At 33.7% G+C, this 12,594-nt stretch overlaps 1 pseudogene across 1 annotated transcript in view; it reads left to right on the forward strand.

The window, feature by feature from the left end:
- The window catches only part of LOC143235744 (solute carrier family 23 member 2-like), a 36,660-nt pseudogene extending 24,849 nt beyond the window's left edge, over positions 1–11,811 (forward strand). The window contains exons 7-12 of the transcript XR_013019365.1: positions 2,428–2,609; positions 3,021–3,141; positions 5,180–5,326; positions 6,153–6,403; positions 8,844–9,113; positions 10,659–11,811. The product of XR_013019365.1 is annotated as a solute carrier family 23 member 2-like (transcript). The remainder of the gene's footprint in view (positions 1–2,427; positions 2,610–3,020; positions 3,142–5,179; positions 5,327–6,152; positions 6,404–8,843; positions 9,114–10,658) is intronic.
- The last annotated feature ends 783 nt before the right edge of the window (positions 11,812–12,594 follow it).

The following is a 12,594-nucleotide window of genomic DNA, read 5'->3' on the forward strand; positions in this document are numbered from 1 at the left end:
TGTAAACTATAACCTTCGTTGGTATGATAGAAGTAATGTAAACTATAACCTTCGTTGTTATGGTATAAATAATGTAAACTATAACCTTCGTTATTATGATACAAGTAATGTAAACTATAACCTTCGTTGGTATGATAGAAGTAATGTAAACTATAACCTTCGTTGTTATGGTATAAATAATGTAAACTATAACCTTCGTTATTATGATACAAGTAATGTAAACTATAACCTTCGTTATTATAATACAAGTAAAGTAAACTATAACCTTCGTTGTTATGATACAAGTAATGTAAACTATAACCTTCGTTGTTATGGTATAAATAATGTAAACTATAACCTTCGTTATTATGATACAAGTAATGTAAACTATAACCTTCGTTGGTATGATAGAAGTAATGTAAACTATAACCTTCGTTGTTATGATACAAGTAATGTAAAATATAACCTTCGTTGTTATGGTATAAATAATGTAAACTATAACCTTCGTTGTTTGGTACAAGTAATGTAAACTATAACCTTCGTTGTTATGATACAAGTAATGTAAACTATAACCTTCGTTGTTATGATACAAGTAATGTAAACTATAACCTTCGTTGGTATGATAGAAGTAATGTAAACTATAACCTTCGTTGTTATGGTATAAATAATGTAAACTATAACCTTCGTTATTATGATACAAGTAATGTAAACTATAACCTTCGTTGGTATGATAGAAGTAATGTAAACTATAACCTTCGTTGTTATGGTATAAATAATGTAAACTATAACCTTCGTTATTATGATACAAGTAATGTAAACTATAACCTTCGTTATTATGATACAAGTAAAGTAAACTATAACCTTCGTTGTTATGATACAAGTAATGTAAACTATAACCTTCGTTGTTATGGTATAAATAATGTAAACTATAACCTTCGTTGTTTGGTACAAGTAATGTAAACTATAACCTTCGTTGTTATGATACAAGTAATGTAAACTATAACCTTCGTTGTTATGATACAAGTAATGTAAACTATAACCTTCGTTGGTATGATAGAAGTAATGTAAACTATAACCTTCGTTGTTATGATACAAGTAATGTAAACTATAACCTTCGTTGTTATGATACAAGTAATGTAAATTATAACCTTCGTTGTTATGATACAAGTAATGTAAACTATAACCTTCGTTGTTATGATACAAGTAATGTAAACTATAACCTTCGTTGTTTGGTACAAGTAATGTAAACTATATCCTTCGTTGTTATGATACAAGTAATGTAAACTATAACCTTCGTTGTTATGATACAAGTAATGTAAACTATAACCTTCGTTGGTATGATAGAAGTAATGTAAACTATAACCTTCGTTGTTATGGTATAAATAATGTAAACTATAACCTTCGTTATTATGATACAAGTAATGTAAACTATAACCTTCGTTGTTATGATACAAGTAATGTAAACTATAACCTTCGTTGTTATGGTATAAATAATGTAAACTATAACCTTCGTTGTTATGGTATAAATAATGTAAACTATAACCTTCGTTGTTTGGTACAAGTAATGTAAACTATATCCTTCGTTGTTATGATACAAGTAATGTAAACTATAACCTTCGTTGTTATGATACAAGTAATGTAAACTATAACCTTCGTTGGTATGATAGAAGTAATGTAAACTATAACCTTCGTTGTTATGGTATAAATAATGTAAACTATAACCTTCGTTATTATGATACAAGTAATGTAAACTATAACCTTCGTTGGTATGATAGAAGTAATGTAAACTATAACCTTCGTTGTTATGGTATAAATAATGTAAACTATAACCTTCGTTATTATGATACAAGTAATGTAAACTATAACCTTCGTTATTATGATACAAGTAAAGTAAACTATAACCTTCGTTGTTATGATACAAGTAATGTAAACTATAACCTTCGTTGTTATGGTATAAATAATGTAAACTATAACCTTCGTTATTATGATACAAGTAATGTAAACTATAACTTTCGTTATTATGATACAAGTAAAGTAAACTATAACCTTAGTTTTCATGGTACAAGTAATGTAAACTATAACCTTTGTTGTTATGGTACAAGTAATGTAAAACATAACCTTTGTTGTTATGGTACAAGTAATGTAAAATATAACCTTTGTTGTTATGGTACAAGTAATGTAAAACATAACCTTTGTTGTTATGGTACAAGTAAAGTAAAACATAACCTTTGTTGTTATGGTACAAGTAATGTAAAACATAAACTTTGTTGTTATGGTACAAGTAAAGTAAAACATAACGTTTGTTGTTATGGTACACTCTCTAAATTAAACAGTATTGACCATTTTCAGTAAAAAGTTAAAATATAAACCTTATGATTATCGAAAACAGTCTTAGCTTGTTACATTTGAACAATCAACCCTAAGACTGGTGTATGTTACTATTTTCAGATTCAAGGTGCTGTTATTATTGCTTCATTGTTTGAGGTTTTTATTGGTTTCACTGGTATTATTGGATTCCTCCTCTATTGGATAACACCACTAGCTATTGTCCCAACGATTACTTTGATTGGTCTTCCATTGTTTCGAGAAGCTGCTGGTTCAGCCAGTCAGAACTGGGGTATAGCTGTTTTGTAAGTCTCCACTCTTGTTTTCACACCGTTTTTTCTCAATCATTTTTATGTAATTTAAAATCATTTTATTGGTAAAGTATATTCAGCGCTGACTTTTTTAAAATTTGAATACCAATGTTTATTCAAGTATATTTTTATTGTTGCTTTTCGCCTGTCTCTCTGTAGGGTTTATTTTGATTTCATCTTTTCTGTTCTCACCCGTTATATGATATTTATATTTATATAAATTTATTCTGTTTTTTGTGTTAAATTCCTTATCTGTCTTTGTTTTACACGATATTATTACATCTACTTTCAAATTTGATTTCCGAGAATGTATATGCTGTGTTTTTTTTTTTAAATTAGCTATTTATTTGTAATTACTTTGAGAACAAATGTAAACATTTATAGTTGAAATTAATTAATTTCCAGAACAATGCTTGTTATGGCGTTTTTTTTCACAATATTTACGTAATGTCGATTTGCCCGTATGTTCCAAAAGAAAGTCGAAGGGTGGAGACTTCGAACATTTCCATTTTTCAAATTGTTTCCTGTAAGTGTATTGTTCGATTAGCACTGTTGTGTTTTTAATTAATGTTTTGTAATTATATTTACTTAATTTTATCGTGAAATTTAGTTTTGAAAGGAAAACATAAAAGTAAATGAAATTTTACTTTTCCATTCTTACTTATTATATATATTTGATTTGATGATTTTCGTTTTTAATTACCCGTGATGGTAGTTTAAAATAAAACGATATCTAAACTTGTCTTAAAATGTAGTAATCCTGACAATGAATAACGTAAAATCAGATTGCGCCATCTAGTGACAAAGAAAATCCTGGCCTATTTGTTTATTTTTCCAATTTCCAACCTAAACTATATACACTAAATAATTCCGTTCCCCACCCTCTAAAATGTAGGCTTACGAATCAAAGTCCTCAGTTTCAATGTATTCAGTGTTTTGAGTGTTTTTCAAAATCCAACTTGGTCACTGTTGGATGGAAAGTGGTGCCGCCTAGTGTGACTTCCACTTTTAGTCTCGATTAATCAATAGCAGCTCCCCTCGTTCTCGTGGGGAGGGTTACGTTTGTTTTGTTTTGAATTTCGTGCAAAGCAATTCAAGGGCTATCTGCGCTAGCCGTTCCTACTTTAGCAGTGTAAGACTAGAAAGAAGCAGCCATCTCTTGGGCTACTCTTTTACCAGCGAATAGTGGGATTGACCGTCACTTATAACCAGGAGCGTAGATTTTTTACACTCCACTTACGTAGACTGTTCAATTTGCAAATTGGTAATCTCTGATTACGTAAACCTGAAAGCTGTAAAATGCAGTCACAGAGTAATCTTGTTGCCACGATACTTGCATGTATACTTAGGCCTACTGACTGATACTTACGAACTATCGCTTAGATCGAAAGGCTTAGAAGCACGTCTATATTAAAGATGTACATTTCGGCTACTGAAAAAGCCTAATCTAGGTCTAATTATGTAATTCGATTGGTAAGAACACGAGAATCACAAGAACAAACACACAATTTGTAGGCCTGTGATGCAATAAAACAATTCAACAGACCAAACTGTAGGGGGGATGATTCTATGCACCATACCCCCACCTAAAATGAAGGGGTGTATCCCCCATCCCCCCAGGATCTACGCCCCTGCTTATAACGCTTCCCTTGGCTGAAAGGGTGAGCATGTTTGATGTGGATGGGCACGTTCAACTGTTGTATAGAATCTTATCAAAATCAAAATAGAACATTTAATATTTTGGGGTTATATTGCCCTCCCCTCACATGCACACGAGTCAAACGAATACATCAGTCATAATGAAAGTAAAGTTACAATGAAGAAGAGTATTAATTTAAAACCACAAATGAGTTATAAATATTGTATACATTTTATTAACTTAATTAACACGTAAAACAACAATTTATTAATGAAGCTTAGATCAAAGCATTTAATTTAACATAATCATAGAATCAATAACAATTGCATTGGTTGAGAAAATAACAGATACAAAAGTAAGTTTTACTAAAAATTATTTTGAATTTCATTTATTAAGCTCTAATATTGTTTATTCGGGACAAATAAATAACACAACGTTATTTATTCTATTTATAAGTTACAACTTGTTTAATATTTCATTATTATTTTGCATTTGAATCAACTTTACAAATAATCACAAAAACTGGTGAACCAACAACCATCTTCTCCAGAAGCAGGGGAGTTAAGTTAGGCTTAATGTTTCGAACAGCTTCAGCGTAAGGTAGGCTTTGTGTTTCTAACAGCAACTTTAACGTGAGTTAGGCTTTGTGTTTCTAAGAGACCGTTTTCGTCAAAGTGCTTAATGATAGCAATGAACCGTTGTGTTATAACTCAGTTAATTGGAATATCTTTATCATCATATAACGATTAAAATTACGGAAATATAAACTATGTACTCTTAGGAAATTATTTCAGGTGAAAATGAAAATAGTTTGTAGTACTACTAGACACGTATTCACTAAATGTTTAGGCTTATATTTTTAGCGACATTAATATTTACTTGAGTGATTCTCCTGATACTTTCGTCTCTGACTGTTTCTTTTCAGGTTTTATTGACCATATTAGTAGTGTGGCTGATTTGTTTCATTCTAACCACCACTGAATCCATAGCTCCTGATAATCCTGCCAGAACTGATACCCGGATGAATGTTTTACATAGCAGTCCCTGGTTCCGATTCCCATATCCAGGTGCTGCCCTCTATCTTCGTGATAATTTATTTTAATTTAAAATAAATTGTAAAATATAGTAAGAAAGCCGTAATAAGTATAAAATTAAATTATATACTGTATTTATGTCCTTTCATCGTGGATAATTTACATCAGCAGTTCTCAAAATGTGGTTTTGGGACCACTGATAACTTGAGAGCTGGTTTATTTTGAATTTCACGCAAAACTACACGAGGGCTATCTGCGCTAGCCGTCCCTAATTTAGCAGTGTAAGGCTAGAGAGAAGACAGCTAGTCATCACCACCCACCGCCAACTCTTGGGCTACTTTTTAAACCAACGAATAATGGGATTGATCGTCACAGTATGACGATCCCACGGCTGAAAGGGCGAACATGTTTGGTGTGACGGGGATTCGAACTCGTGATCTTCATATTATGGGTCGAGTGTCCTAGCCACCTGGAAGTAATACACGATTCCAAATTTCACAAGACGTTTGGCAAAGTTGAAGAATCTACTTCGGTTCTATCTTTAATATCCGATGAAACAGTTCACCAAAAGCAGGGTCACACATTTGAGTTTCTTTAATACTTCCAAGGCTAATATTGAGGTATGTAGTAGTGAAACATTAGAGTGTACAGTTACCGTTGAAAATACTTTGGAATTATTTTGCTTGAAGTTTTCTTAAGCATACAAGAGGAATTTCGCCTGTCTTGGAAAGTTACTAACCACTAAACAGTGATAACTAAACTATGCATTACGTGGTCACATAAATAGGGCGAGCGTAAATTTGTTTGTTTCTATTTTCCTGTTTTAACGTTGTTTTCTTTTGTCTATGACGTTCCTTTGGCCAGTGGGGACTAACCAACCATCAGTGCAGGAGCGGTGTTTGGAATTTTAGCCGGAATTATTGGGTCAACCATCGAATCTGTTGGAGATTATTACGCATGTGCAAGGTAGCAGGTGCCCCAATCCTCCTCCAGTGAGTGCTGTGAATCGAGGAATTTTCACTGAAGGTGTAAGCTGTGTATTGTCGGGGTCCTGGGGTACAGGAGGTGCTCTGACTTCCTACAGTGAAAATATAGGAGCCATTGGTATAACAAGGGTAATGCTGACAAAACAATTTTATGTCGACTCTTAAAAATATCTTTCTCGTACTTTCAATTTAACACGCTTTGTTTGGAAATGTTTCATGGCTATTTACAGGTTCAAATAGTAATCCATCTCACAGATTAACGAAGAGCTCAGAATTCAGCACGAAGCTACATAATGGGCTATCTGTGTTATCGAAACCCGGTTTTTAGCATTGTGAGTTCGCAGATATACTGCTGTGTCACTAGGGGGCAGTAGTGAGTGAATCACAACTTTAACAATTTATTTTTACTTCTATATAAGTCTCTAGATGAAGTTCATTCTTCCAGACGAAAACTATTTTATTTATTGTCTTCTCAGTATCACTATAAAGAGGGTAGGGGGTGACGTGGTGCCTAGTTATGTATCCAGGTATATGATAGGATAGTCGTTGCTAGGAAGTTATATGTCCAGAAATATGATAAGATGGTCGTTGCTAGGAGGTTATGTGTTCAGGAATATCATAGGATGGTCGTTGCTAGGACGTTATGTGTTCAGGAATATGATAGGATGGTCGTTGCTAGGACGTATGTGTTCAGGAATATGATAGGACAGTCGTTATTAATATATTTAAATAGACAACGATATAATATTATGTTGATAAAGGTAAAACTTACATGCACGTGAGTAACTTTGACACGTTGATGTTGTTTACTCACTTAAGTGTTTATATTTTAACATCATTATGAATTGTACTCGAGTTTCTTTGGGATAATAACATTAAGAACTGAAAAGTTTCAACTTTAGAACCTTAGCTACACTATTACAAGTGAAGTAACAGCGCCCTCTGGTTAAAGAATGTACACTATTCTGCCGAAAGTGCACAAAAATACGGCTTATGCCACTGATTGGATTAAATCCACTGGCGCTATCCCCAACATTCTCCTAGCTTACTTTACAATAGTGGGGTTCTCCTGTGGGTACCACGAAGTTTAATTACGCCACCGTGCAGCTCCACTCTGAACCCAGTAACTATAAACACAAAGACTCACGAGATAAATTTGATCACAAGACTGAAGTGTTACCAGTTGCTGATATACCTTTGAAAATAGAACCTCAAAACAGTCAAGTTAGACAAAGTTTACCTTTTAGGGTTATGAACCCTAATAATGATATATTGACTGTGACTTTTGGAGTGAAGTCCAAGAAGAGAGATTTTTCATGTTGCTACGAATTCTATTTCTGGGATTGGAAGAAGGTAGGTAGACATTAAAACCTGAGTTTGAAGTGCCAACTATGAAGAACAGGACGTGGAACCTAAATATACAATGTCTACTCATGAAAATCCTCAGAATGGCAAATGTTGTTAAATGAGCACATTACAGGCTTCATTGCAAAATGTTTTGACTAGAAAAAAAACAAAGTATTCCTCTACAACGGTAACCAAAGAACATGGTCCACGATTGTTTAAAGTTATCAGTGTTAATTGTCAGTAAAAAGGAAAGACTTTAACTTATGCAAATTAATTGAGGCTGTGCAGAGGACTCCTCTATTGCTGAAAGTATTATGACAACAATCAGAAGTGATTATGAGGGCTCCTCATTTGGATGCTTATAATATTTGGTTAAAATGGCGCCTGACTTTATAATGCTGAACAATTACTCGATGTTCACCCACAATATCTGATAACAGGCTGTGAAACATGAATTATAACGATACAAATGTCTCTGACGTTTATTAATATTTATTTTTTACAATATTATAACTCTTGCATTGAGTATTATCAATACATTTCTTACGAAATGCATTCAGCAAATTCAGTTTGTTTACAATTAAAGCTACACAATGGGCTAACTGTATTCTGTCCACCACGGGTATCGAAGACCGGTTTCTTGCGTTGTAATTCCGAAGACATACCGATGTGCCACTGGGGAGAACAAGAAATTAATGTTGTTTGTTTTGAATTTTGTGCAAAGCTACACGAGGACTATCTGTGCATAATATAGCACTGTAAGACTAGAGGAAAGCCATCACTACCCACTGCCAACTATTGGGCTACTCTTTAACCAACGAATAGTGGAAATGATCATCACATTATAACTTCCCCACGGCTGAAAGGACGAGCATGTTTGGTGTGACTGGGATTCGAACCCGCAACCGTCAGATTATGAGTCGAGCGCCCTAACTCCCTGGCCATGCCGAGCCCGCAAATTAAGTGATAAGAGAAAAGTCTATATATTGTACATGGTGTTCAAATTTATTCTGTCTTTTTCAGGTGGGAATGTTATTAAAATTAGTTTAATAATTTTTTGTGTTTGTTTGAAGTTAGGATAAACTAAATAACGGACTATTTGTGCTCTGCCCATCACGAGTATCGAAATAATGTTTCTAGAGTTTTAAATCTACATATTTTCATGTTGGAATGGTATTAAAATGTAATTAAAATGCACTAACGTGCATTTTATGTTTCTCAGGTTGGTAGTCGTCGAGTGGTTCAATATGGCACTTTAATAATGATGACATTTGGTATGCTAGGGAAATTTGGCGCGCTTTTTGTGACAATCCCAGACCCAATTATGGGAGGAATATTCTGTCTGATGTTTTCAATGATTACTGCTGTTGGACTGTCCAATCTACAGTTTGTAGACTTGAGTTCTTCCAGAAATATTTTTGTCCTTGGATTTTCTATATTTATAGGAATAACAGTCCCGGAATGGATGAAAAGTAATCCTGATGCTGTCAACGTAGGTATGTTTGAAATGTATTGACTTGGTATTTTGACAGTCGTGGTGATGTAACTAATATTAAGTGTTAAGACATATACTAGCATCCATTTCGTATCTTTTAAAAAAGTTAAAATTTGAAAATTATGCCCCGTGTTGCCACAATATTTAAGATATAAGTAAATTTCGTGATGTATTTTAAAAGCTATCATAATATTTATCCATTGCTTGTTTTTCTGTATTTGGCACATGGATTGGGTGTGTCGTTGAACTTTGGATTTTGGAGTGAACTGGGTTAGAATTCACGAGATACCAGAAAACATTTCCCACCTGTTAAACTGTGAATATGTTACATCGGTGACAGTGAATTCCTTAACGTGAATAATTTGTGGAGGAATACCCTTGATTGGTTAGCAGCCATCCATCTGGTCAGCAGTTCACAATTAGGGAAGCTAGTTTTTGCCATAAATACAAATTCTAACAGTTCTATACTAGACCATCACGAATGTTGTCTTTCTGTGTCAGAAGTTTGGATTAATATTCCAGTTATTTGCGTGTAGAATGTCACGTGTTTTGTAACCAAGATTAATGTGTCACACTGTTACAGTTTTTTTTTCACTGCTAACGGCAGGGTCTAACAGCAAATTTGGGAGAGATATGAATTTGAAATTTTGAATATGAAATGATGAAATTGGGCAAGTTGTGAAGAAAACAAAATCTCTTTATTATGCCTAACAAAAGATAAACACAGTGTAAGTACAGCACGAATGAAACGACATCGGATTCTTCTGAATCTGGATTATGTCTGGAGCTTTCTCTCTCTCAAAATATATTTCTGTAGAGTTGGATACAATGTTTTTCATACAGAACCGAGCTTGTAGATATCCAGGTAGAACTGAATCAAGAAATGAAGCTTTAATCTAACAAGTTAATTCAGTTTCTTTGTCTAGTTTATGAAATCACCTCGTGATTCTTGTTTTTCACAACATTCATCGGTCATAACATACAGAAATTATCTACTCGGCCAGCAAATGACATTGCAGTTATTGACTCTTTTGACCCTTAAGTGAAGTAGACCACAACATCATTTCTGGTAGGATAGATGCTATCTGCTATGGATAAAAAATGAAGCAAGCAACTAGAATAAGACAACTTCAGCGTTTTTTGTTATTTTCACTTTTTGTTGTTTTCACTTGTTATTTCTGAAATTGCAGAAAACTAGATAGATGAAAAATTTAAAAAAATTCTCATATTGTTAAAAGCAGGTAGTAAATATATGATATACCTGAATACCAAAGGTGCTTCAAAGTAATATTTATCTACTGTAAAACAGTTTTACTGTTTATTCCATCACACGACTAATAAATACAACAACTGACTTCTTATATAATTCGTTCTTTATTATGAGATAAAAATGGAATATCCTACATTTTAAAAACACATCGGAAATAGATGATTTTCTAACACTATTCCTTTTACATTTCTAGTTCAATTTTGTATGATCGATTCTGTATGTGAAATATCAAAGTTCAGCTTTCTCAAATCAAGTGTGATGATTAACACGAGAAATTTGTTAACAAACAATCTATTAAAAACGGAAATTATTCTGTTTTAACAGGAAATGACGTTGCAAGCAATATTATAACTGTTCTTCTCAACACCAATATGTTTGTTGGTGGATTTTTAGGCTTACTTCTAGACAATACTGTTCCAGGTAATATCAATTAGAATATGAGGAAGGATTGAAGTAGGAACATTAACTACATTATCAGATAGGATTGAAGTAGGAACATTAACTACATTATTAGATAGGATTTAAGTAGGAATATTAACTATATTATCAGATAGGATTGAAGTAGGAACATTAACTATATTATCAGATAGGATTGAAGTAGGAATATTAACTACATTATCAGATAGGATTAAAGTAGGAACATTAACCACATTATCAGATAGGATTGAAGTAGGAACATTAACCACATTATCAGATAGGATTGAAGTAGGAACATTAACCACATTATCAGATAGGATTGAAGTAGGAATATTAACTATATTATCAGATAGGATTGAAGTAGGAACATTAACCACATTATCAGATAGGATTAAAGTAGGAACATTAACTGGAGTATCAGGTAGGAATAATTTGTTTTGGTTCATATTTTTAAAGGTTGAGTAAATATTTGCTAGGATCATTAAGCCTATTCTTATTAATTTAATTAACCCTTTTTACAACTGAAAATAATTATTTAAATATTAATATTTAACTTCAACACCTAAAGAAATACAGGATAAAGTGTTTAATGTTGTTAGTTGTGTTCTAACCTCAACCCTGAATTTTAATCCTCAAATTACCAGCTTTTGTTTTTTTCCGTTTACCACCGCTAGGGTGAGAGTGTCGTTACACATTGAGCTATGTTTTAATTTTACTGGTTCGACTCAAATATTAATGGAGTTGCTGTGTAAGTTCTACGTATGTGAAACTCTTGTTATCAGAAACCTTCTATCCAATATGTTATTCGAAAGAACGTTTTTAAAAATTAGATGGGGTTCATGGATTCTATCGAGGGTTAGTGTTATTTCAATGCGATACACGGTTTTGAACAATAGAGCAAGGCCTCTGATCCTTGTTCATAAGGTAAAACTAATCTTAGTTCTTAAGTAATTTGGATAAAAGCAACCAAAGTTGGCGTCTAAGTTCTTTTCTTGATGGTTGTTTTTTATACAGGCACAGAAGAAGAGCGAGGCTTAATAAAATGGCGGGAACACGCACAAGTTAGTGGCCTCTCTACATCGGAAAACGAAGAAGGGGGAATCGAATCGACATGTTATGATTTTCCTGTTGGAATGGGGATTTTACGAAGATTGAACTACTTCTCCTATTTTCCGACATACAATAATAGATTATTTTGTGGTAAATGTCGCGCGTGCAAGGTTAAAAGGAAGCGTAATGGTTAGCCGTATGACAAAGAATACAAAACGTGAAGAAAACAGACGATGGTATTACTGTTGGTAAGTGTTTTATGTCGTCATATTGCGTTACAAGATGCGTGATGGTTTATCGGTTAATTATTTTTTTAAATGAACCTAAAAATTAGAAGTTAAATAAAAAGTACTGGTTTGGGTTGGAATTTTGATTTTTTTTGGATTTCGCGCAATGTTACGCGAAGGCTATCTGCGCTAGTTTGGTTCGTTTTGATGTTTGTTTGTTTGTTTTTGATTTTCGCACAAAGCTAGTCGAGAGCTATCTGTGCTAGCCGTCCCTAATTTAGCAGTGTAAGACTAGAGGGAAGGCAGCTAGTCATCCACCCACCGCCAACTCTTGGGCTACTCTTTTACCAACGAATAGTGGTATTGACCGTCATATTATAACGCCCCCACGGTTGAAAGGGCGAGGATGTTTGGCGCGACGGGGATGCGAACCCACGACCCGCAGATTACGAGTCGCACGCCTTAACACGCTTGGCCATGCCGGGCCTGGTTCGTTTTTAATTCCGCGCATAGC

This window comes from Tachypleus tridentatus, chromosome 12, assembly GCF_004210375.1.
Source record: "Tachypleus tridentatus isolate NWPU-2018 chromosome 12, ASM421037v1, whole genome shotgun sequence".
Lineage (NCBI taxonomy): Eukaryota > Metazoa > Arthropoda > Merostomata > Xiphosura > Limulidae > Tachypleus > Tachypleus tridentatus.